The sequence below is a fragment of the Antechinus flavipes genome, chromosome 5, assembly GCF_016432865.1.
Source record: "Antechinus flavipes isolate AdamAnt ecotype Samford, QLD, Australia chromosome 5, AdamAnt_v2, whole genome shotgun sequence".
Taxonomy (NCBI): domain Eukaryota; kingdom Metazoa; phylum Chordata; class Mammalia; order Dasyuromorphia; family Dasyuridae; genus Antechinus; species Antechinus flavipes.
Genome location: NC_067402.1, coordinates 27,923,319 through 27,950,643, shown reverse-complemented (window position 1 = coordinate 27,950,643; position 27,325 = coordinate 27,923,319). Strand labels below are relative to the sequence as shown.

General features: G+C 37.7%; 1 protein-coding gene across 6 annotated transcripts in view; it reads right to left on the bottom strand.

Moving 5' to 3' along the window:
* THRB (thyroid hormone receptor beta) overlaps positions 1 to 27,325 on the bottom strand; it is a 436,159-nt gene that overhangs the window by 312,664 nt on the left and 96,170 nt on the right. The gene's annotated exons all lie outside the window — the stretch shown is intronic.

Below are 27,325 nucleotides of genomic sequence, written 5' to 3'. Positions count from 1 at the left end.
TCAGAATAGGATATTTTTTAGGGAATTTTCAAGTAACTAGAAGCTAAGAGGATCTTTCTTCCAATTCTTTGGTTCAAAGGATTTTATTTTATTTCTAATGTGAGAGTATCCCCAACTGCTAAGTGTCTTCCTTTCGGAGCTTGTTGTTGTTGCCCAGTTGTTTTTTTTTTTTTTTTTTGTCATGTATGATTCTGTGACCCGATTTGGTCACATTTCTTGGCAAAGATAGTGGAATGGTTTGCCATTTCCTTTTCTATCAGCTCATTTTACAGATGAGGAAACTGAGGAAAACAGAATTAAGGACTTGCTGAGGTCACATGGCTAGAAGTGTTTGACAGATACCTGTAAGATATAGGTATATATATTTATGTACATGTACAGAGGTCTATACATAGACACCTATACATAGATATTCATACACATACACATATGCATATAGACAGGAAAATGGATGGATGGATGGACAAATAGATGGATGGACGAATAGATAGACAGACAGACAGACAGATGGACAAACAGACCAATGAACTGACAGACAGACAGACAGATAGATAATAGATAGGTACCTATTTATATCTAGTTTCTCTCATACCCCTTTTCCAGGTATGACCCTTTAGGGCAGAGAGTCTTATCAGCACTCAGTAAGGCGCCTGGTAGTATTTAATAAATAAATGTTTGTTAAATTGAGATAAGGCTGAACCAGATGAGGGAAGAATCACAAAATGTCAATGCTGCAAAGGGCCATCAAGGTCATTTGTCCAGGGCTTTCATTTTTTCAGAGGAAGACACTGAATACCCCAGGGAGTAGACTGACTTGCTCAAGCCACTCAGAGAGTTAACAATCTGAGCCCCTGACCCAATCTTCCCGCCGCAGAGCAGAGAAAAGCAGGGACACAAAAACAGACGAGTGCTTCTAAAACTTGTGGAGCAGGCCTCCTCTTAATGACAGACTGCCATAGCTGAGCTGAGAGAAAAGCAAAATCTGAGTTTTTAAGGAACATGACTTTTTATTTGTCTCAATTCCCACGAACGCTGGGGGTTTGGACGGCCATCATTAGTGGCAACTCGGCGCCTCCGTCTGAATTTTCCCATGATGCCTGTTTTGGGGGTCAATACTGTACTGATAGTCTTTGCTGCTTTAGATCAGGCAAATAAAGCATCAACCAACAAGGTATTTATTACCTTTTAGCAAAACAAAAGGGCCCAGTTCTGCCCAATGGAAAATATCTTACTTTTCACCTGCCCACAGGAGTGTGACCCAATTAACTCAATCTTCTAAATGCTTTCCTAGCCTGTCACTTAATAGGATTAAGTTCCAAAGTAGCCCTTGCTTATTCTCTCGAGTGCCCTATTGCTCTATTCTACTAATTCTCTTCAAGTCCTGATCTCCCGATTTTTTCTCTTTCCCTTCTCTATTCATTTCACATCTCTTTTGAGTTGTAGAGATCAGTATTAGCTTTTCCTCACAAGCTTTCAGAATGAAAAGAAATCCATTGGGGCCTTTGGGGAAATCAATTTGTAGGCATGTGGGAAAGTTAATAAATTTGGCTTTTCTTTATGTCACTTTTTGGTAACTTTCTTTTTCAGAAATGGCTATGCAAGTGTGCAGAACACGGAATAAGGCGAGGGAAGAAGTGATATGTCTCTATGTGGAGATATTAAGGAAATGAAATGATACAATATACGGCATCATTCTTTCTACTATACTGCCCAGGGAAAAAGCAATAAAAAATAACAAGACTTATCCAATTGGATTTATAAAGCACCCTTCATCCAAATATCTGAAAGTGCTTTCTCTCGGGTTAACTTTCCTCCCAGAGGGAAAAACTAAATCATGGAGGCACAGACAGAGAATTAAATCAATGCCCATAATCTTATCTTTATTTACTTTAGTTTGTATTTCTTATTACAATGAGTAGAAAATTAATCTAGTGTAAAAAACAGAATGGAAGAAAGCTCAACTGTTAAATTTTCTTCTTGTTAGAAACTCATTTTCCTTCTTAGCTTCTCCACAAATCTTTCTGTCTTGGCAGTGGAGACGATGCTATGAAATCTTTTTGCTGTGTGGTGATAGCTGCTGGGAGCTCTCTAATTATCTTGTCCGTGTCTGTCTGTCTGTCCTGTCTTTCCATCAGTGCATTCATCCATCTGCCTATTTGTCTGTCTATCTTGTTTTCATTTCCTTTCCTCCCCTCCCTTCCTCTCTCCCTTCCTTCCTTTTCCCCTTCTTCCTTCCTTCCTTCTTTCCTTTTTCCTTTCTTCTTTCCTTCCTTCCTTCTTTCCTTTTTCCTTCCTTCTTTCCTTCCTTCCTTCTTTCCTTTTTCCTTTTTCCTGCCTTCTTTCCTTCCTTCCTTCCTTCCTTCTTTCCTTTTTCCTTTTTCCTTCCTTCCTTCCTTCCTTCCTTCCTTCCTTCCTTCCTTCCTTCCTTCCTTCCTTCCTTCCTTCCTGTCTGCTGTCTATCATCCATCTAGATTATCTCACTCTCTCAATTGATCAAATGATTTACCCTTAGATCATTAGACACTAAGTCAAATAAGGACCTCTGATGCCGAGTACATCACTAGTATAGAATAAGTATTTAATAAATGCTTGTTGATTTATTGACTGTCTAGAAACAATCTTAAAGCAACAACCATTTGGGGCAAGGCTAGAGTCAGTGGCATAGAATAGAAAGGGGAATGAATTAGGATCAAAGGAGTAACTAACTTGTCACAATGGGAAAAAAACTCTGGAACTTGAAGGTGGAGAATCCAGACCTAAATTCAGGCTCTGCCCTTGTTAGCCATATCCAAGGGCAACACATTTAATAAATCAACCAAGAAGCAATTATTAAATGTCACCGTGTGCTGGGCACTGTGCCAAAGGCTGGGAATTTAAAGAAAGGCAAAAATACTATGCCCGTCCTCTACAAGCTCACATTCTAATGGGAAAGACAATATATAGACAGTTATGTTCTGGGTCTTTGTTTCTCAGCTCTAAAATGAAGGGCCTGGTCCAGATGGCTTCTAAAGTCTGTGGCCTCTCCACACCTCAGTTTCCTCATCTGTAAAATGGGGACGGGGCATTTGATTGCATAACCTCTCAGGTTCCTTCCAGCTCTTTTAATATCCTATGAAAGGAAATTTGAAGGAGGTGGGGGTGAAATGAAACAGGGAATCAATCATTTATTCCATATCTCATCCATCAGTGACTTTGTCATATTCTATATTTTCCATTCAAGTCAACTGAAATCCATAAGAATTTGTTAAGGTCCTACTATGTCACTGTGTCAGACCCTGGGAATATACAAGTATCCCAATGGATTTAGCATCTAATCAATTGAAAAGTTCCCTTTGACAATCTTCCCTCCTTCCCCCCCCCCCTCCAATCACCATGCCCATCTTGTGCCATTCTTGCCTCTAGCTTCCCATGGGTTCACCGCAATGGAGATGGGGAGCATTTCCCAATGGGATAAAAGCCTTCCTCACCTTCCCCACTAGGTCATGGGAAAAGCTACACAGACTCTGATCTCATGGAGCTCACATTCCACTGAGATTCCGGAGGAAAAACAGGCTAATTAATTCTATCAGGTTTTTAATGTCATAAAATAAAAGTCACGCCAAACTTATCTGCCCTTGTTTTCTCCCCGATTCTTCAGAGAAAGGAACTCTGGGTCCGCCGTGTTTCTGTTTGGCTGTCATTTAGTCCCACTGGCGGCATCAGAATGAAGGGAGCAATATTGTACCGTGATGCTGTTCCAAACACGCCCAAGTTCAGCATATGTTTGATGCTTGGCTCGTCCTCCTGCTATGTCACCGGGTACCCACTTGGAATCACACTTGAGCATGTGTGTGTGTGTGTGTGTGTGTGTGTGTGTGTGTGTGACAGAGAGAGAGCCGGAGAGAGAAGAAGAGAGAGATAGCCAAATGGGGCATTTATTTCCTGCCGACAGAAACAATGGCATATGCTCTGAGACCACACCATGCTTGCTTTACTTTTGACACATCTACTGGAAGGAGGCTTAGAGAAAAAAAAAGGGAGAAAGAAAGAAAGAGGAAGAAGAGGTATTCCAAGAGGAAAGGGCACATATTGATAAACAATCATTTTGCTGAACTGCCAAGATCTCACGTACATCCTGAAGGAGTCTGTGGGAACCTTCACTTATTGGAAGGAAGAAATACCTTTTCACCTTCCTCCAAGATTCAATATCACCTGAGAGGGACAAAGGCTTGACCCTGAAAAACCAGAATAGTGAATAGGGTACTGGCCTAGAGTTAAAATCCCACCTTAGACACTCCCTAACTGAGGGACCCTACAGATGTAACTTCATCTTTCTACACTCCGATATCCTCCTCTGTAAAATGAGGGGGTTGACTCTGGTGGTCTATAAGGTCTCTTTCATCTCTAAATTAAATCTGTGATCTTGTGAAATGCAAGACTATTCGGCATTTAATAAGGTCATGTCAATGACTGAACGGCCTCTGAGTGATGGCTCAAGGGGTCCATGTGCAAAAGATGGATGTCTTTGCTGTGGATTTTTTTTTTTTACAAGGATACTGCATCTTTGAATAAAAATAGGATCTCATAGGTTCTGAGTTTTTGTGATGGTGTAATCATGACTAGTCTCTAGAGCAAAAAATAAATACAGGGGCTCTAGACTTAGAGCTGAAGGCTTAAAGGCCTTATTTGAACCAAAATGAGGAAAGTGAAACCCAGAGAGGTAAGTGACTTGTCCAAGATCATGCAGCTGGTTCTGGAATCACAGACCTTGGATTCAAATCCTACCTCTTAAACTTATTGTTTGTATAACCTTGGGCATCCAAAAAAAATTGGGAGAAAAGGACGTTGGACCAGCTGGCCTGGGAGCTTCTTAAGCTCTGATCATATGACTACATCTCAGTTTCCCTATCTGTAAAAAGAAAGCTTGAGCTGGATGATCTCTGAGCTCTCTCTCAGCACTAAGTTTATCATCTTATGAGTCTTCTACTACTCCAATCTTCCATCTTGTTATAATATGATACTTTCTGTTACTTATTTTAAAATCTCACAAAAGAAACTGTATAATTACAATCCTTTATTGGATCATGGAATATATTTAGAGAACAATAACTTCCAATAAAAGTTATTTATAATGACAAAAAAAAAACCCCCAAAACAACAAAACTATAACCAGATCTGTGGCTCTAAAAATAAAAAATACTATCGAACAAGAAGATACAAAAATGGTGCTGCGTATTGGAATTGCCACCAAAACAGTTCCTTCCCAATCCCCACTCATTCAATCAACCAGGGACAACTACACAGAATGTCCCTTGTTTTGAATGGCACTATTGATTTTCCTCTATAACAAAAAGACTTTGGGAGGGAATCATATTGAGGAAATGATTCCTTTTGAAATACAAAATATGAGTCATTTGGAAGCAGGATGTAATTAAGGATTATGATGATATAAAAATGTAGAAAATAATTTGTTTTGAATAGTAGATTTCAGACCCAACTCCAACAGGCTATCTAGGAAGTCTATGAAGCTCAACATGAATGAGGTTACATTTACATATTTATAGAATGATGACTTAAGAGGGAGGAAATGATAGTTTTCCTTTATCTCTTCAAAAAAAGAGATATTCCATGGAGACAAGGCTAGTAAGTCCTACATTCAAATCTGTCAAACTGCCAGACATTTGTCTATTTGAATTGTCCATTATTAGTCAACTGAGCTTCAGTCTGATTGACATTCTTGCACTGATGGAAGGTAAATACCAATTGTGAAGTTATTATCCTAGTAGTCTACTATTGACAAATACAGTTTGATGAATGGATTCTACCAGAGGGATGCCTAGAATTGAATATCTGGTGACATAGAGTGATGTCAATTATCAGCACATCATGAAAATTGCTAAGTAGGATGTTATATACATTTTGATGAGTCATAGAGGGAAGTCAAACATGATAAGTAAATGTTTGTTCTTGGTGCTCTGTAAAGTCTTTCTTGACAACCTCATCACGGACCCGGGTTGTTGAAGGTTATGTTAGCAGAGAGCAAACTCCAAGAGGCTCAATTATTATGGAATAACCTCAAATCAAATTCTGGAAGTTGCTTTCTAAGGACCAGCCTAGTTGAATACAGACCAGTCAGTGAACTACTCGGTAATGAATTGTTTGACTAGGGTAGCCCCGAATCAAAAGAAAATACAAAATGGTTTCCAGGCGTGTACAGCTTCCTTCCCTTTCTGAACTGACACTGACAGAAATGGTGGAAAAGATGGCAGATGGCATGAAGAATCACATCATTTTTAGACCATTTCCAGCATTAACTTAGCTTCTGGTATTCTAAATATGTCTGATGATCAGTCAATAGATTCCTATTAAAGGAAATGAATTACATCCAGCCTGTCATTCTTGCTAGACAGTGAAAGAGTGCATTTGACCACGTGCCCATGAACAACACAGTTCCTATGACACAGTGACCAAAGAGCAGGTTGGCTCAAAATCAAGGAGACTACGGTGCAGGTCCCATCTCTGAATTATTCTGGCTGTGTGACCCCAGAAAAGAGAGTGTTTAGCGTTCTAGGAAAATCAGAGTCTAAGTGGGAGAGAAGGTGCCAACAATAGTAAAAGAGCTTTCTCATTCATAAGCCCTCTAAAACCGTATATAATATCATTATATTACAGGTCCAGTCTATAATCTCTATGTCTAAAAGTCAACAAAAACATCATTTTATTGAAATTTTTGTAACCACTCATTGCAATGCTCATGATATATTTACAAAAAGGCTTCCAGGAAAAATATTACAACTTATACAGGATCCATTGCAGTAGATAGAAAGAGAAATTCCATGAAGAACTTGACAAAGCTCTCCAAATGAAATCAATATCTCTGGTACTTGGTGGCCTCAGTACAAAAGTGGAAATAGGTGGATATAGTGAAAAACATTTTGCAAAATAACAACAGCAGCCTACATTCATAGAGCACTTTAGAGTCTGTCAAGCACTTTACAAATATTATCTCACTTGATTCTCACAACAGTCCTGTGGGGGTAGGTGCTATTATTATTCCCACTTTATAGATTAAGGAAATAGAAGCTAAGAGGTGTTTAGTAACTAGCTCATAGTTATTAAATGTCTGAGGTAGGATTTATTCTCACATCTTTGTCTCAAAGACCAATGTTCTTACTTATTGTAACTCCTAGGAAGATTTATGATCCATATAATCTCAAATCTAAGAATCATGAAAATATACTTCAAAAAAAGAACTAAAAATATTAGACCTAGACTAAATAAATTGATAAAAAGGAAACTGATTATATTTTAGTAAACAGGAAATGACTCATTGTTGATGTAAGAACCATCGGAATCAGTAGTGTTTCTATCAGGACACTAACTTGTTAGAACAATGATCAAAATTAAAACAACGGAGAAAAAAATAAAAATCAGAAAAAGACATGCCATGCATTAAAACAATTGCCTAATAAGATAAGGTCTCATTCACTCTCCTTATTTTAGAGGAGTTTGAGACCTAAGAAGGGCAAATGATTTGCTCCATATCTGTAAGTACCCAGGCAATGAGCATCTGAGAAGGGATTTGAACACAGGACCTCAGATTCCAGAACCACTACTTAGTCTACTGTCCCAAGTGTACCAATACAAACAAGGTATCTTAAGGAGAAAACCGTAAGCACCTGTCATTTCTTTTGAGTTATTTTAAATGCTGCCTTAGTCAGCAAGCACTTGGCTTACTTGACAAGCAGCACTGAGGCAGCCTAGGGCAAAACTAGTTAAGAATATTAACTCATTTGTAAAATCTCATGGGGAAGGATGGCAGGAGATTCTAAGACATCCTGCCTCATGAAACAGTGAGCATCAATGGCGAGACAAAATCAGTAGAAAGTCATCCCAATGGGGCAGCATGGGCTGCCTTTGGGAAACTGACAAGTTCTTTAAATGAGTCCAATCCTCTCCTTAAAGATGCACATAGAAGGAGCACAAACAGATGAAACATTGAAAAGATCTGCTAACATTTTTAACCCTCTTTTTTTTTTTTTTTACCATTAAGGACATTATAAGTATATTTGGAAACAAACACCACAATGTCCAAATGTACGCATAAAGGAAGTAGAAATAACATGGAAATTTTAAAAAAGATAAAAGAAGTAGCTAAATTGGGTTGGGTCTTTACCACTGAAATCTGTGTTGGAGGTATCAGTTCTGAAGCAAAGACATGGGAGAACTCTGACCGGGTATTCTTAATCTGTACCGTCCCCCCAACATTGTCTCCCCAAAAGGACCCTAGGATTAGATTTTAGGGAGTCTATGAACTTGGATCAAGGAAAACTATATCTTGCTTTTCACTAACTTCTAAGTGATATTTAGCTTTTTCTTCAATTGTGAATTGAAATCTATATGAAATTTTAATGAAAATAGTCTCATTGAGGGCCTTTATGTTGAGGAGGAAGAGATAAGGTTTTATACCATATTCCATAGTGAAGATGAAGGGAAAAACATTTATGAAGTACTTACTATATGTCAGACACTGTGTGAAGCACTTAGAAATATTATCCGATTTGACCCTCACAATGACCCTGTGAGGTAGGTGCTCTTATTATCCAAATTTTACAGATGAGGAAACTGAGGCATTCAGAAGTTAAGTGACTCATCTAGGATCACATGGCTAATAATGTTCCGAGGTAAAATTTAAATTGAGATCTTCCTGACTCCAGGCTCAGTGCTCTATCCTCTGTACTATCGTAGCCACAAAATCTACAAGATGTAAATTCAGGAAATCAGTGTTTTAAGGAAGCATCTAGATTTCCCATTCAGAAAGAACCCCTTGCCTCCCAAAGAATATAGTCACCCTAAATGAACCAAAATGAAAATTTTCTACTAACAACATCATTTTATCACCATTCTAAGTGTATTCAAAGAACACTTCCTCTCTCTCTAAATTCATTTTATGAAATTAACAAAATTGACTCATCAACCTAATGGAGGAGCAGGTAATATCCAATCACTCCATGTGTCCTTCCATCAAGTGAAAAATTAGGCAATATTTTTGTACAAGGAAAGACTCCTATTGACTAGAAATGTATTTATTGTCACAATTAGTCAATCAAAGACAAAAATGAACCTGCGTTATTAACAGATACTCATACAACTAATTCAGAACAGTTGAAGTTAGAGAAAATCAGCCCTATCAAAATTCTCTAGATTGCCTGTGAAGTAAACTCCTGATTTACTAGATAATTGCTATATAACAAAAGTCTAAGACAAAATCTAAGTCACTCTTTAGTGCAAAATCTTGTTAGTGTTCCTGCTGGTTAGCAGAATATAAAATTTTGGAAAAAAAAAAAGAATATAAAATTTTGAGCCCTCTTTAAATGCCCTCCATAATCTTTTCAGACTTACTTTACTATATTCTTTGTGTTGAACTCTGCTACTAACTAGACAGTTAATTAATAATGTTGATTATGCACTTATTATATGCTAGATGCTGTGCTAAACCTGGGGGGTGGGAAATTAAAAAAAAAAAGACAAAAACACTATATTTCCCTTCAAAGAGCTCACTTTCTAAGGAAGGAGAAAATATAGAAATAACTATATCAACAAGAATGTAAGATATGTACAGAGTAAATGGAAAGTGGGGCAGATAGGTCTTGCATCTATCTGAGTCTGAAGTCAAGAAACTCATCTTCCTGAATCCAAATATGGCCTCGGACATTTACTACCTGTGTGACCCTGCGTACATCACGTAACCTTGTGTGTCTCAGTTTCCTCATCTGTAAAATGAGTTGGAGAAGGTAATGACAAAACACTTCAGGATCTTTGCAAAGAAAATTCCAAGTGGAGACACAAACAATCCTCCAAAATCATGTCATCCAAAATCCCCCTTTTAGAAACTGAAATCAACTAAATGAATAGAGTTGCCTGGGGTCACACACACAGGTAATGTCACAGAGAGGCTTTGTCTTTAGGTTCTTTGGTCCTACTGAGATCAGAGCTTTTTCTACTGCCTTCTGCTGCCTCTCCATTGATCTGATTGTAGCAATCAATCGAATTTGGCAATTAAGGTACAAATCATTAGGACTGCAGCACAAGAAACAGAGTGATTTCACCTGACTTAGTCAGCAGAGCAGCCATCTAATCACAATCTGGGGTCACAGGTCACAAACATTCCATCAGTATCCAACCATGTGATGTGGACATAGCCTTAGGGTAATGTTTTTTAGAATTTGATCTTTCCAAATAAAATGCTTCTCTCCAACAGTATCAACTTAGAATGTTGGAGAATAAATTGCTAGTCAGCTGATATACATACATACATACATACATACATATATATGTATATCTATGCTACCTATCCATGCCTATGTGCACGTATGTACATAGCCTTTGCATACACACAAACATGCATATACACACTTGCATACACAAAAATATATATACTGTGTACATGCATTTATACACTCACTTATATGTGTGCATGTTTTCATATATACATAGACATGTGCATTATGTATAAATGCACACACACTCATGTTTGCACATATGCATAAACACATATATGTATATTCATACATTTTAATGCATGCATTTACTGTATAGATTAAATATATTATATATACATATGTTCATATATGTGGGTGTAAAGCGAAGAGGGAGCAAGGACATATATATGTTATATCTCATACACAAACTTTATATATACATACAGATGTATAATATATTCGTATATATACACACATTTGCAGAGATGTACACATATGTATAGACACATATGCATACACATACAGTTTGATACATTTGTACTTTATGTCTGTCTATCTAAAGATGAAATGAAGAGACAGCAAGGACGTATCTGTATAACAAATAGGGTTTTGTGTACACAACAGTCCAACCACCTCATTTTAGAAATGAACAGATCACAATGCCCAGTGTCCAAGATCACAGCACCCTGACAACCATCAATTATTGTACTTTGTATTTAGATGAACATACATGATTTAATTTGAGCTTTACAATAACCCAGGTTTCCCAATCCTATTCCAGTGTTCTTGCCCCAATATCACACCCACCCACACACACACCCACTCACTCTCTCTCTCTCTCTCTCTCTCTCTCAGTGAAATACATTATTAAAAAAAAAAAAGTTTGACCTGCATGAAACTCCACTCCCGTAGCAATACTTTCGGTGCCTTAGGTTTTTGGAAGACCGTAGGACCCCAGGTTCAGAGCTACGATAGATATCAGAGGACCTTTAGTCCAACTCTCTCATTTAATAAATGAGGAGATTGAGACGCCCATCATCAAATGATCAGCTCAAGTTCATGAAGAGCCACTTGTGTCCTGACTCCTAATTCAGTGATTTCATCCACATGAGTATTTTCTTCACCAACATGGATCAAAAGTCCAAGACTCAGTGGATGATCTTCAAGAGTGTCTATGATTGTTGCTCATTCTTTGTTCTCAAAACATGATAAGATGTGATCAAAAGCCAAAGAACACAGCTCCAACACATCTATCTACTCAAGGAGCACCGGAGCAAGCAATGCTTACGAAATCTAAATCAAATCTACTCTACTAAGTGAATTTTTCTAGCCCAGATCCACACAGAGAGACAGTTAAGTCTATTAGCATCAGGGTAGGGGTCCAGCCAGAAATCCATACCCAGAAGGGCAATGCATGGAAGCTATCCAGCATGCAGAGATAGCTAGAGCCTGCAGCTCTGTCACTTTGACCTCAGAATAGGATTGGGAGCTTGCAGTATTCAAGTTCAAGTTCAGAGGCCAGAGAACAAACAGCCCAAGAGGACTTAGCAAGTTTACAGTTTATTGGCTTGAACTACCTCCACAGGTCCTTGACCAATTCAATATTCATACCCAGAGAAATTGGTGGCAGAACTCAGGGAAATTCAAATTCAAATAAGAATTCTAGTAGCATTTATATTGCAAAGTTTGCAGGGAGTTTACCATTCACTATTTCACTTGATCTCCACACCCCTGTGAAGTAAGAACTGTTATTATCTCCATTTTGCAGATGGGGAAACTAAGGCAGAGAGAGGATGAATGACTTGCCCACAGTCACAGAGTAATAAGTGAGGTGGGATTCAGATCTTCCTGGCTCTAAGTCCAAGCCCAAAATTACCCAGTGAATTACTTAGCTTGCACAGCACCCCAATCAAGAAAAAGAGTTTAAGGCCAAAGTCCAGGGAAACCCTGGTTTAATCTCACACATCAGTGAGTTCTCTGGGATGCCTTGGTTAGACTGCATTAACCTAATTTAATTTAATAGGACCGGATGGGCTGCATAGATTCTGTGTGGAGTTACTTTTGTTGTAATGGGAAAAAAAATTGGAATTAGAAGTTAGGAAGTTGGGGTCCTAATCTTGCAACTTCTTTGTAAATCATTTGACCATTCTAGGCTTCAGCTTCCTCACCTATAAAGTCAGGACAGATGGGGAGACTAGATGGTTTCAGGGGTCCATCATCATCCTACCACCCCATGATTCCACGATAATAAAACAGTACCCAAGAAAAGGTCTGCTGGTATAGAAGACCAAGGAGAATTAATGACATAATTTACTCATTCATCATGTGATGGCCAGTAATCAACAATTCACAATGGCGGGTCTTGGTCTTCAATCTTTTGAAAAATGGTAGCTTCACACCTACAGAAGCCCTCAGTAAATCTCCATCTACAACAGCTCACCACTAACAACGGACCAAGGAAACAAGTGCACACTAGAGCTTTTCACAGACTTGAAATTGAGCGTGTAATCATTCATTTTAGGGTCACAGACTAAGAACTAGACAGAATTTTGATCCAGTCCAATCCCACCATTTTGGATGAGAAAATGAGCTAATTAGCAGCAGGGCCAGAAGCAGAACCACATGTGCTTTTCCATAGTCCAACATCACAACTCTGCCTTACTTAAATTCAACTTGTCTACACGTCAAGACATTACCCCATGATGTCACTGGTCTTCAAACACAAGAACAACCAACAAACACAACAATAACAATAGATAATTAGGCCAGTGTTCCACAAACCATTTATCAACCATTTCCACTTCCCCATCATTTTGCCCATTAAAATACCAAAGAAAGCAATAATTTGGGAGTGTTTCATTTTTTATGCTTATATTTTTTAAATTTAATGCCTGAGATGGTACCTGGCACATAGTAGACATTTAATACATTTCACTGACTGGTTGATTGGTTCTCTTTCCCCAATGAGGGTAGGCTCCTTAAAACCTATTTCCTTTTTGACTTTGTATTTCTGGTTCTTATCATGGTTACTCATACGTATTTGGCACTTAATAAATGCTTGTTGATTAATTGAGTGATAAAGATTCCTTGAAACATATAATAACAGAGATAATGGTTTTCTTTTTAATCTCTGCTCTCTGGCTCATTTCCTTCCAGCCCTGGATGAATGCTCCTAAAAATCTGCTTCCCTGAATGACTTCAGATAGAAACATGTGAAGGCAGGCTTATCTTGGTTCTCATTCACAAATTTGTACTTTTAGTCCCAGCCAAGCAGGTGGAAAATAACAATAGAATGGTCTGAGTGGATCAAATAAAATGGTTACAGATTTGCTCCAAGAAGCACGGCTATCTCTATTGGTTTTAGTAGCCTAAAGGTGATATAATTATCATAGAACCAATATAGACTTGTTCTGAAATATGAAAAAGTCTGATCCACTTAGCGGATGTCCACTTTCTAAGGGACAGTTTAGCCAAGCAAGGAGAGGCTTATCATTGGTAGGCTAGCTACATGGAAGGAATTCTTGGCCCTGGCAAACCATGGGATAAAGACAATGGAAAATGGTCTTTTGGTCTGTGCAGCCCCTTTCTTTTTCTTCAGTAATGGTATCAGGATGGGAGAGAAAGATTTATTATGTGTTTAGAAAATGAACAACATCTGGTAATTTAAATGAGCTCCTTGTAGAGTTCACTCCTCCATGACCAATAGAAACATACTGCAATAAGAATTGAATCATTTAATTTAAACATTCTCACTGTAAATGAAAGCAGAAGACACATGAAAATTGAAATGACAAATGGTAGCTAAATGGAAGGGTAGCTAGAAATTCTCTTTGGGAAGGTAAAGAAAGGAGTGGGAAGAATTAGTTTTATTGTATATCCAAAGCCACAGGAAGCATCATTCTATGAAACTCTTGCTCATATGAAAACAAGGATCATGATAAGCATTTGCAAAAATGGTATCATGAAGATGAATGCAACTAAAGTACCAACATCTGTTGAAGAGGATGAGACAGTAAAGATATTTTAGAATAGGAGTATTTAAGATCATAAAAAAGGAAAAAGGTGTGCAAAAATATTTGTGGCAGGCCTTTTTGTAGTGGCAAGGAACGGGAAGCTGAGTGGATGCCCATCATTGGAGAATGGCTGAATAAGTTATGGGATATGAATGTTATGGAATATTATTATTCTGTAAGAACGACCAGCAGGATGATTTCAGAAAGGCCTGGAGAGACTTCCACGAACTGATGCTGAGTGAAGAGAGTAGAACCAAGACAACATTGAACACAGAAACAAGATTATGTGATGATCAATTGTGATGAACTTGGCTCTTTTCAACAATGAGGTGACTCAGAGCAATTCCAATAGACTTGTGATGGAGAGAGCCACCTGCATCCAGAGAGAGGACTGTTGGAACCGAGTGTGGATCACAACATAGTATTTTCACTTTTTTGTTGTTTGCTTGAATTTTGTTTTCTTTCTTATTTTTTTCCTTTTTTAAGTATCTTGTGCAGCATGAAAAATGTGGAAATATATAGGAGAACTGCACATGTTTAACATGTATTGGATTGCTTGCCATCTAGGGGAGGGAAGGGAGGGGAAGGAAGGGAGAAAAAAGTTTGGAATACAAGGTTTTCCTTGTTGAAAACTATCTATGCATATGTCTTGAAAATAAAAAAGCTTTAATACAAAAATTAAAAAAAAAAAGAATAGGGGTCTTTAACCTGGGAACTTTTTTATTTTAATATAATTTCTTGTTTTGATAACTATATTTCGGTAGAATTGGATTCCTTTCTAATTCTATGTATTTTATGTATTTAAAAACATTCTTTAAGGTATCCATAGGCTTCATCAGAGCAGCTAATGGGGCCCATAAACTCAAAGTATTAAGAAGCCCTTTTCCTGAAAAACAAATGAAGTCCCTCCTGATTCAATAGGAAGATTCTTTACTACTCAGTCACTTTAAAATAAAGGTAGTTATAATTGAGGACACCTAAAGTACCATGTAAGAAAATATGGCTCAGAAGTAAAAAAATGAGAATCCCAAAGGAATGAAAGGTGTTAGACATGAAAAACTCTGAATGAATATCAAAAATACATTTGTTATAGTTTCTCAGTTAGAAAACCAATTGGTTACCAATAGGGGAGTCATTTTAAAATCTATTGTCTGTATAGTCAAACCATTTTGTTAGACCCATCAAGAGTCAAAGGCAAGATGTGAATCTCAATTGCTTCCTTATAAGTCTAGGACTCATTTCCTCCAACACGCTGCTTCTCAATTAGTAGCCATTAAGTGAATTAAATGGTGCACTGTAAAAATAGAAAATCTGGACTGAAACAAAGAATTGGTTTTTAATTAAATCTCAGAAATGTACTAGATATTATTTTAAACACTATACCCCACTGTTTTAGTACATTATTTTAAATATCATACCCAACATGGGAATATTTAAAAGTGTATGAAATGAAAGATGCTTCATTACATAATGGATTTGGAACCAAAAGAGACTTTAGTATTACTATAACAATATTAATATAACTATAACAATAAAAATTTGTGGCATTTTAAGGTTTACAAAACACATCACTAACATTACCTCATTTTATCCTCATAACCACCTGGGAGGTAAGTACTATTATGGTCCCATTTTACAGATGAGGAAACTGAGGCAGACGGATACCCTGGGAAAATAACTAAATCACTCTGAAGCTAAATTTCCTTATCTCATAGGATTTTTGTGACTATCAAAGGAGAAATCGTATTAAAAAGGGAAATAGCATATAAAAACCAAATACATGATAAAGGAGATAACATAAAAATGGAATAAATGAATAAATAATATATCAGCTAATAATAATAATAACAACAACAACTGACTTCTCTTCCTGTACACCAAAAGAAAGCATTTGTTTGTTTTACTCCATGTTCTATACAAGTGGAAACAGAGATGTAAGCAGGTAACTGAATAATTTAGGCTAAGAAGAATAAAATCTCAGTCTGAAATCCTCACATTGCTTGAGCAGCAAGGCCCAAGTCTCCAAATTTTGAGACTCGATTTTCTGTAGTTTTTCTTTTTTGAGTTTCCCCAAATGTTTGCATCTTGGGCCATGTTTTTCTGTTGCTTCTAAGAACTGTAGCCACTATATATTCTCAGGCTCTTAAAGATCATAAAAGCATCAAAGGGAGCCTCACTTGTATTTTGAACACATGCTTTGTATTAAAAGAAAAAGACAAAGAAAATAAATTCATTTCTATGAGTATTATTGAGTTGAGACTTTATAAATAGTACCACATTTTGGAATAATAAATTAATTTCCCAAAGAACTATATTAGTTACAAAATCATATTTCAAAAAAGAAATTGGATATAGTAACAATCAGTCTTTTATAAATGGTAATCAATGGCTTTGAGAACAAAGGATATTCTTGGTCATTAGTTACACATGGGATGAATCCCTGCTGGGCCTCTCAAAGACAACTAGCTGTATTGTAAATTTTATCAAATTAAAATAGAAAATTCTGCCTAGGGAAGGAAGGGTATTTGTTTGAGCTTTGGAGGAAGGAATCTTAGTTCTCAGGGTGTCAAAATAAAGTTTGATTCTAGCCTTAGATAGGAAGACGGGTTAGAGTGACAAATGAAATGTCACTGGGAGAAAAATCCATCAGGGAAAACTTGAACATTCTAAGTGGCCAATCTCCTAACTCAAGACAGATCTTTCCTCTGAATGAAGGGCTGACTCAAGGTAAAACTAGCTACCCATTACAACTCTTTGAAGGTGAAATGGCCTGTCTTGGAGAGCTCAGCAGTTCTTAAGTAAAGACTCCCCAGTGCCATTCATTCTCCATCCAGCTGCCAAAGGGATCTCCCTAACATGTAGGTTTGACTATGTCACCATCTCCCACCTCACTCAAAAAACCACAGTGGCTCCCTATCGCCTATAGAAACAAATGTAAGCTCTTCTCTTTCTCTTTCAAAGCCCTTTAGAACCTGGTTTCTTCCCATATTAGATGTTTTCTTATGTACTACTGATTTCAATGCAATCTATAGTACAGTCACAATGGACTAATTGCTGTTCCTCACAATAGCTCCCTATGGCCTTTGTCTTTGCTTTGACTGCCCTTTGTGCCCAGAAAGGTGTCCCTCCTCCCTGCTCCACACCCTTTTCTGCTTCTAAGATTCTCTGGCTTCCTTCAAAGTTGAAGCTGAAAAACCAGCTTACTCCTGAAGCCTTTGCTGGTTACTCTGATCCGCAAGATTTTGAGTGCCCTCCCTTCTAAAGTTTTCTTTTTGTTCAGTCATTTCAACTATTCTGATTCTTCCTGACCCCATTTGGAATTGTGTTGGCCAAAATACTGGAGTGGTTCGCCATTACCTTCTCCAGTTCATTTTACAGATGAGGAAACTGAGGCAAACAGGGTTAAGTGAATTAATCAGGGTCCTACAGTAAATGTCTGAGGCTAGATTTGAATTTATGGAAGGTGAATCTTCCTGACTCCAGGCCCTGAACTGTAGCCACCCATGCATCATGTCTATGACTTAACTCTATCTAGTATGTACATGTCTCCACCAGTAGAATAGGAGTTCTTTGACTGTTTTCACTTCTTTGCAACCCCAGAGCTTCATGTAGGGTCTAGTCCACAGGAAGCACTTATTGTTAATCGACTGGTCACTACTTGTTACATTTATTATCTGGGTGAATGCAGAAGTGAGAGAGGGGATAATGAGTCTGAGGAGCAGCAGCTAGCAGTCTGGCTCAATTGTCTTTTAGGATTCATGAAAATTAGTTGATGGAAAAAAGAAAAATAGGGACAACTAGGTGGCACAGTGGATAGAGCACCAGCCCTGACGTGGGGAGGACCTGAGTTCAAATCTGGCCTCAGACACTTAACACTTCCTGGCTGTGTGACCCTGGGCAAGTCACTTAACCCCAAGTGTCTCAGGAAAAAAAAAAAGAAAGAAAAATATTCTAGAAGTAGTTTAAGGAAGGCCTTCAAGAGCAGACTGAGAAATCTGAGCCTTTTTCTAGAAGAAATGAGAACCCTTGAAGGATTCTGAATAGAGAGTTGACAGTCACACTTGTGCCTTACAATCATATAGAGGTTCAACTGAGAGTGAAAAAATCGAAGTGGGAAAATCAATCTACACCTGGAGCTTATCATATAGAATCCTACACTTAGAGCGGGTCCTTAGATGCCATGGAGCATGATGAGAAAACTGATAATGAGAAATGCTACATAAAATGTTCATAATAATTTCAATATATTATGTTTATATATAAAAGTTATGTTTATATGTAAACGTAATATAATATTTGTAAAATGTAATATATTGTGTATTTATATTTACATTTATGTAATATATGTATATTATATATTTACATACATGTAAATATCTATTCTATAAATACTATGCTTATTTATTATTATTATTATTATTTATTATATTCTATGCATATGATTGTTTCTCTGTGTATAGTTCCATAGCTAAGGGATATCTGAAGCAGGATTCTCATTCAGATCTCTCTGATAACAACCTCAGCACTCTCCCCACTACATCAATTGGGGGTCTCTAATTACAGACATCTCCTTTGAATTAGGGTCAAGCTGTCGATGACCTACCCACATAGTCCTGATGGGGGACCCTGAAACTGTCCTTGATTTTTGGGGTGAGCCCTGAAAATTCTCCTGACAAGGACCCCACTCTTGGGGGCAGTTAAGTGGTTTAATTAAGGTCGAGTCCAGGACCCCTGCTACTTAGCTCAAACTTAAGTGATCTCATGTAGCTGGAGATCTGGACCTGATATCTCTATTGAGCTGAAAATTGGCTCAGGACCACTCCCAGTAAGTGGTCTCATTCAACCAGAAATCTAGGCCTGGGGGCAGTGACAACATGGCATTCAATTGAAACTTCAGTCTCAGATTTCCTATTTAAAGGACAATTGGGGGGCTCATTTCTTTGCAGAGGCCCAAAAGCAAGACCATGGCTTGTCAAGGAACCTCTGTCTCTTCTTGACACAGCTCCCTTCGAGGGCCCCTGTGAAGACATTCTTTTCTCAGCGTTAACCCCTCTTTATCTCTCTGCCAGGATTTCTCTACATCCCTTGTTTATCTTTCTGCCAGGATTTCTCTACATCCCTTGTTTATCTCTCTGGCAGGATTTTTCTGCTAGATCTTTACTTCTCTGTCAGGACCTTGCCATTGAAGTCAGCCTCCTAGCAAAAGCTCATCAAACAATAAACTTTCTTTTTGCCAGTCTAACTTTTCAGGTTCGTGAATTCTTTTACATAGAACTTCTACGCCAACCAGGAGGGGTTCCCACAACTCTCTTTACTGCCACTAACGTCATCAGTCCTACCGTCTTAAACTTCCCCAGCTGAGAGGTGAGACACCAATCAACCTGCATTGACTCCTGGATAGACTCTAGAAAATAATTTTTTGAATAAATCTCTGCCATTGATGCATCCCTTCGGGTTCTGCCTCTTTTTAATGAAAGTAAATTGCAAAAAGGAAACAAACAAACAAGATTGCTAATTGAAGGTTCTTCTTAATTGTTTTTCAATTATTCAAATCTACTACATTATGTTCATTTATCCACTGTACTTAGCCCTTGAATTTACCTTCATCCAGGATACCACAGACATTGTTAGAAGATCTAGCACTTTTCTAGCACTTTTCTGCTTTATGAACCAATGACCTCTTGAGGATCCAAACCTATTATTGATTTTTTCAAGCTTCCTTTCTTCTATTTGGGTCATCAAAAATCAGTAAATTCAACACTTTCTATTATCTAACAAGTCCATTTTTGACCTGAGCATCCAATATGAATCAGGGTTAGTATGAAAGAAAAGGAATAGAAAAACTTGCTTTTCAGAGCCTTAACCAGATGAACTTCCCACATTTATATCTAGAAATCGTGTTGTCTAAGGGGAAAGTGTCAGTTTTCTCTAAATCAATCGATCGATCAATTAGTGAATACTTCTGAATTAAGAACAGTATTAGAGATCCCCAAACATCTAAGAATACTGGATATGGAGCAGCCTTTTAAATCTCTGCCTCTACCTTTTCTCTCCTGTAAAATGAGGCAATATTAAACGATGTCTAATGTCCATTCAAATCTTAAATTTGGGAAGATGATGGCTCTGACCTCTTTCTCCTGCGGGAGAATATAGTCCTCCAAGCTCCCATTGTCTTTCTTATTTTTGTATCCTGCAATGCCTGGCTCCTGATTGGTGTTTAATGCATTCTTATTGACCAACTATCTTACATAAATCACTTAAGCTCCCTGGACTTCACTTCCCTCATTTATAAAATGAAATAGTTAAACCAGATGGATTTTGAGATTCCAAACAGCTCAAGAACCATGAAACCACATTAAAAGGATTATTTGTTAAAAAAGCAGAAAACCCATCTATTCTTTCCCCCTCCCTTTCCTCTCCTTTTTAACCCCATCAATTCTTGCTAAGAAGCCATGACAAAATGCAAATTGCAGTTTGAGATAATGATTAAAATTCTTCCCTACATCACTGACACTGAGAGACAAGATAAGTTTTTGGCAGCAAAGGAGGGGGGAGGCACCAGATGGCTTCCATCTGGATCCCCATTGATTGTATAATTAAAACCCACCTCCCATTATCAGAACGGAAGGTGATAGACAGTTAGAAGATGAGTACCCTCCATCTTTTAAAGAAGCCTCCTCTCCCCGTCCCAACTACAGACGTATAAATATTAATGAATGCAATCTGCTTCCAAGCAGATTTAGCATGAACTTTTAGCAACCCTCCCTTGACAACTTCCTCCCTTACAAGAAGATTCAGTTTCTATGTTCTCCGATAAAAATAGCAGCCCCGACACTTGGGTTAAATGTGTGATTGAGGAAAGCCTCTTGCTTCCAGTCAGTAAACCAGTCACCTAAGTTTATGTCATCTGAGTATTCTTTATAACCATAAAAGGTTGGACTTGAATCCCAGAAATTCCGAGTTGGAAGGGACGTCAGACAGTCCAACTGAACGTGAAACTCCTCTGCCACATACCTGGCAAGATGTCACCTTGTCTTTCTCGAAAGACCTTCAGTGAGCGGGTAGCCCATGATATTCTGGATTCCGCTAACTGGTGGGAAGTTTTTACTTAAGTCAACCCAAAATTTGCCTCTTTGTAATTTCCATTCCTTGTTCCTTGGACCAAAAGGAACAAATGTAATCCATGACAGTCTTTCAAAAACTTGAAGCCTGGTTCTATGATCCAGAAAAAGGGAGAGGAGGCGCACACTTAAGAGAAGACAAAAGGGAAGCCAGTGACTCATGTACATGGTCCACTGGTGCCAACTGGGTTTGACAATTTGGGATTATTAGCCCCTCCAGGGCTCTAGAAAGTAAACTATATTAAGTTCCTGGAGCGTCTCTTGCGCATTACTGGGAAATCCAATCCAGGTTTCAATCTGCAATGTTCTTTCTCTTCTTCCCCTATTTTCAGGAAGAAAACTTTCAATTCCATCTCTAGCTGATTCACTTTCAATGTTTTGAGGGAAACCCTACCCTCTCTCTCCTCTCTCTCCTCCCCAGGAAATCTTGCTCTAAGAGCTTTTCACCAGTAAAGGCTCTCTACAGATTAAAGTGGTCCGAACTTCAAAGGGGGAAAATACAAGGAAGAATGTCAAAGAGATCTAAAGAACTGAAAATTCAAACCACACCCAGACACAGCACCGCATAATATTGGAAGGATTTCATCTATTCTGTTTCCCCTTGACATATGTCATCCTGTGCCTTAGACTACTTACCACCTATTTCTAGAGATGAGTTACTGAGAAATAATAATCCTTCATCTTCCTAAAAGGTTTAAGTTATAGAGTGGCTATGGACAACGTAGTACAATGGAAAGAACAATGGTTCTCAAGTAAAGAGGCTCTGGGCTCTCCCAGACCTGCCCAACTCTTACTACCTAGAAGTCTTTAGGCAAGTGATTTAACTTCCCTTGGACTTCTGTTACCTCATCTGTTAAATGAAAGGATTAGATTAGATCCAGCTTGTGACCAGTTATAGGTCTGGTTCCAGGATCTTATAATAAGGGTGAACATGTATGCAGATGATCAGAGGAATAAGAACAGACAAGGAATAGCTTAGATTAAATATGAACAAGTGGAGGAGGGGAAAGGGATCCCATTGTTTTCTTTATCCATAATTATCTTCAGATTGAAAAGGGTAGATGAAATGTGGCTCAGAGTGAATCAAAAAGAGACTTTGATTTGAATCCACATTAATTGAGAAGATAAAAAACACCTACATATTTTCAGTGAATTTAAATGAACTCTAAGCCCAGAAGAATTATGTCCAAAGTACTAAAAGGACATGCCAATTGTGATTAGAGATCTTTGGGAAATCATGAAGAATGAGAAAAAGTTGGAAGACTCAAGCTGGGCAGATGACCTGATTTTTAAAAGAGGGAAAAAAAGGGTATCAAAACTAGAGACCAATGGAGATTGATTCTGATCTGTGGCAAAATTTTAGCCAATTGAATTTCTAAACAAGTTGTTCTGTTCATTGCATTTTCTTTTCCATTTCATTCTGTTTTTCAATCTTTTTCATATCTATTTTACAAGGAGTTATATGCTTTTCCCATTTCATCATATCTATTTTTTAAGGAGTTTTCTTCAGATAATTTCTGTTTTTCCTTTTCCATACCTTCTTGCAGAGATCTCATTTCCTTTCCCCATTTTTTTTCTAGCTCTCTTTTAAGATCCTTTCTGAAATCTTCAAGAGAGCCTTGTGAAATAGTGTGGCAAAATTTTAGAAGTGAATCTTACATGAGTGGTTTATAAGCACCAATAAAAAGCAAGTGGTATCTGCTAGCAAACAGCATGGGTTCACCAAGAGCACATTAGACAAGATGATCGCAGTTCCTTTACTGAACAGTTACCAGAGTAGTGGCAGCCAGGTGGCCCAATGGATAGACCACTGAGCTTGAAATCAGGAAGACTCATCTTTGGTATTCAAATTCAGCCTAAGATACATATGGGCTATGTGACTCTGGACAAGTCACTTCACCCTATCTGCCTCAGTTTCCTCATCTGTAAAAGTAGCTGGAGAAGGATGATGAACCACTTAAATATCTTTGCCAAGAAAATCCCAGAATGGGGTCGCAAAGAGTCAGAGAAGACTTAAATGATCCAATCATAAGATCTTCTAGATTGGCGAATGAAAGAGTACATTTCGTTTAGACATTTAAAAAAAAAGATCATTTTTACAGAGGACAGAAAAAATAAAGTAAAATAGGTTGGTATTTAAAAATCATAAGTCCAACTCACTGAGGGCCCTCTACATACCCTGAGTCCAGTATGGCATTCAAGAAGACAGGTTAGGTTGCCTTCAGGGCATCATTACAGAGTATTAGTTAATGGGGCAATGTGCACATGGAGACAGATATCTGGTGGCTGGATGCAGGACTCCCTCAAGTTTTTAGTTAAGATTAATCAGAGAAATGCAAATTAAGACAACTCTGAGATAGCACTACACACTTGTCAGATCGGCTAGAGTGACAGGGAAAGATAATGTGGAATGTTGGAGGGGATATGGGAAAACAGGGACACTGATACATTGTTGGTGGAATTGTGATCACATCCAGCCATTCTGGAGAGCAATTTGGAACTATGCTCAAAAAGTTATCAAACTGTGCACACCCTTTGATCCAGCAGTGTTTCTACTGGGCTTATATCCCAAAGAGATATTAAAGAAAGGAAAGGAACCTATATGTGCCAAAATGTTTGTGGCGGCCCTGTTTGTAGTAGCTAGAAGCTGGAAAATGAATAGATGCCCATCAATTGGAGAATGGTTGAGTAAATTGTAGCATATGAATGTTATGGAATATTATTGTTCTGTAAGGAATGATCAACAGGATGAATACAGAGAGGATTGGTGAGACTTACATGAACTGATGCTAAGTGAAATGAGCAGAACCAGGAGATCATTATATACCTCAACAACTATACTGTTTGAGGATGTATTCTGATGGAACTGGATCTCTTTGTTAAATCGAACTAATTCAGTTTCAATTGATCAAGGATAGACAGAAGCAGCTACACCCAAAGAAAGAACACTGGGAGATGAATATAAACTGCTTGCATTTTTGTTTTTCTTCCCGGGTTATTTCTACCTTCTGAATCCAATTCTCCCTGTGCAACAAGAAAACTGTTCGGTTCTGCCCACATATATTGTATCTAGGATATACTGTAACCTATTCAACATGTAAAGGACTGCTTGCCATCTTGGGGAGGGGGTGGAGGGAGGGAGGGGAAAAATCGGAACAGAAGTGAGTGCAAGGGATAATGCTGTAAAAAATTACCCTGGCATGGGTTCTGTCAATAAAAAGTTATTTAAAAAAGTTTTTAGTCAAGCATTTGGCCATAAAAGTACAATTGATACATAACTTGGAGCAAGTAGCTAATAAAATGGATGTGCCAGAGACAAAGATGTTAAAAATCTGATACCATGGACCTAAATTAACAGATGGCATTTTTGATGTAACTCGTGTAACTAAGCAAATTACAACCTTCCTTGGTCTTATTTTCCTCATTTGTAAAATGATGGTGTTGGACTAAATCCCTTTATTCTCTAGATCTACAATCCTTGGAGGTTATAAGCTCTGAAGAATAAGTTCAATAGGGTTGAATTCAAAGTCTTGTATTTAGAATGAAAAAAAATCACTTGTAAAAGTCAAAGATAGAATTTCATATGGAAAAGCTGAGAGTTGAGTTCATTAAAACCTTAAGTGAACATTATGATTTAGCTGCTATAAAAGTTAATGTGACCTTAGGTTGTATAAACAGAAGTATAATGTCAAGATCAAGGATTATTTCAACATATTTGTGAACTATAATTTAAAAAAGACATGGAGAAGCTGAGAAGTATGGGGAAAAGGCAGAAAAGCATGAATATTTGGGTTCAAGTCCTGTCTCAGAAACATAACAAACTGTGTTACCATGGCTAAGCCCTGTAACTATTCAGTGCCCTCTTATAACCATTCAGAGCCTCCCAGCAATTCTCATAGACGATTACTTTACAGAGAAGGTGCTGAACTGCCGAGGTAAAATGAATTTCCTTACTGGGAATCCCCTCTGCCTATAAAATCTGTTCCTCTGTCCCTATGCCTACAGAGAAATTAGAGTCCATTCAAAGAATGGGGAGCAGGCTGATGAAAGGTCTGAAAAACAAGTCATATAAAGAACTGAGGAATGGCTAAAGGAATTATGCCTGCTGGACAGAAGATCTAAGGAGAAGACATGAAACTGTCTTTTAATATTTAAAAAGTAACATTGCAGTCATCTATTAGAATATTGTGTTATTTTTTGCCCCCAGAAGGTAGAATTATATGGGTAGAAATTACTGGACAGCAGATTTTGCCTCATGAAAAAAACAATTGGAGCTGTCCAACAATTTGAGAGATTATCCCGAAAACTAACAAGGATCCTCTTGCTGGGCAATATTTAAGAAGAAGATGGATTTTTACCATCTGTCAAAAGAGACTGTTTGCTGGATATCTCACTTGATATCCAGCAAAGTCCCTTTGAGCTCTCTATTTTAGATAATTTGGAATTTATTTGTATGTCCCAACCATGGTTTATCTTCTGTTTGTGTTCTTCCCAGTCATTCAACAAGCATTTACTGAACACCTACTATGTGTCAAACACTATGTTAAGTACTGGATATATAAAGAAAGACCAAAAAAATTATACAGACCCAAAACAAAACAAAACAAAACAAACCAGGAGCTCACAGTACAATGGGGGGAAATATGCAAACAACTATGGCCAAACAGGCTATATAAAGATTAACTTGGAGAAAATCAGCAGAAGGAAGGTACTAGTTAAAGAAAGCTTCATCTGTAGTCCTGTAAATGGCTGCCTTCTAAGACCATGCTATTGTAATCTCATTTTTACATTCAATGTTTGGTATTGCCCAGAAGGGACAATGATGAAACTTAAACACAGTACCTGGAAGGGGCAGGAAAATTAATTCTAATCTCTCAACTGCCAATCACAGAGCAACCTAGACAACTAATGGGTTAACTTCTCAAGCCTCAGTTTCCTCTGCTTTAAAATGAAGAATTTCACTAGTTCTTAACTCCCTTCCAATTCTGAAATCCAGATTCCACATGTCCATAATTTGTAGCCTACATAATATAATAAATACTCTTTGATTTTATCTTCTTTTCTTCCTGAAGTTTAAATTGTAGCTACTCTCTGATTAAGTTCTCTTACTGCCAGCTGCCCCAAGGTTATCTTTTCTCTGGATACTTATTAACCAGGCAAGCACAAATTCCACAATTTAGACAAAAAAGGGAGAAAAAAAGTTATTTGGCTCTAATGAAAAAAAGGTTTAAAAAGAAAAATTGAAGGAGAAATAGTTTACCTTAGAATTGGAAAGAGCTGGGTTCAAGCACTATCTTTGACATACATTGACTATATAGACATGAACCTTTAAGCATCACAGGGAAAAGTCGCAACTTTAAAAGATCAGAGATTATTGAACATGATATTTAGAAAGCCACGAGGTTAGGACTAAAACTAAGAATCACCAGCTGATGAAATTAAGCAGAATACTTCAAGGGGAAAATGGTCATTGAACAAAATGGAAAGATTTCAAACTTTCATAAGGAGAAGACCAGAACTGAACAAAAAATTTGATCTTCAATATCAAGATCCAAGAGAAACCTAAAAAAGGGAAACAGAAAGGAATTCAATGAAGGTGAACTATTTACATCTCTTCATGGCAAGAATGACACTTGTAATTCTTAAAAAGTATATTACCAATATTATGTACAGCTAGAAGAAATGTATATAAACAGAGGATATGGATATAATGTGAATTTAAGGGAATGACTTAAAAAAACTAAGAGATGAGAAAGGAGTTCACTGGGTGAAGAAAGAAAGGAAAAGTAGGATAGGGTAAATTATTTCCACATGAAGAAGTATAAAAAATACTATTACATGAGATGGAAAGATAGGAGAGTGGATGATGAGCATTGCTTAAATCTTACTCCCATCAGTTTTGGCTCAAAGAGGGAATAATAAATATAATTAGTTGAATATAGAAAATGTA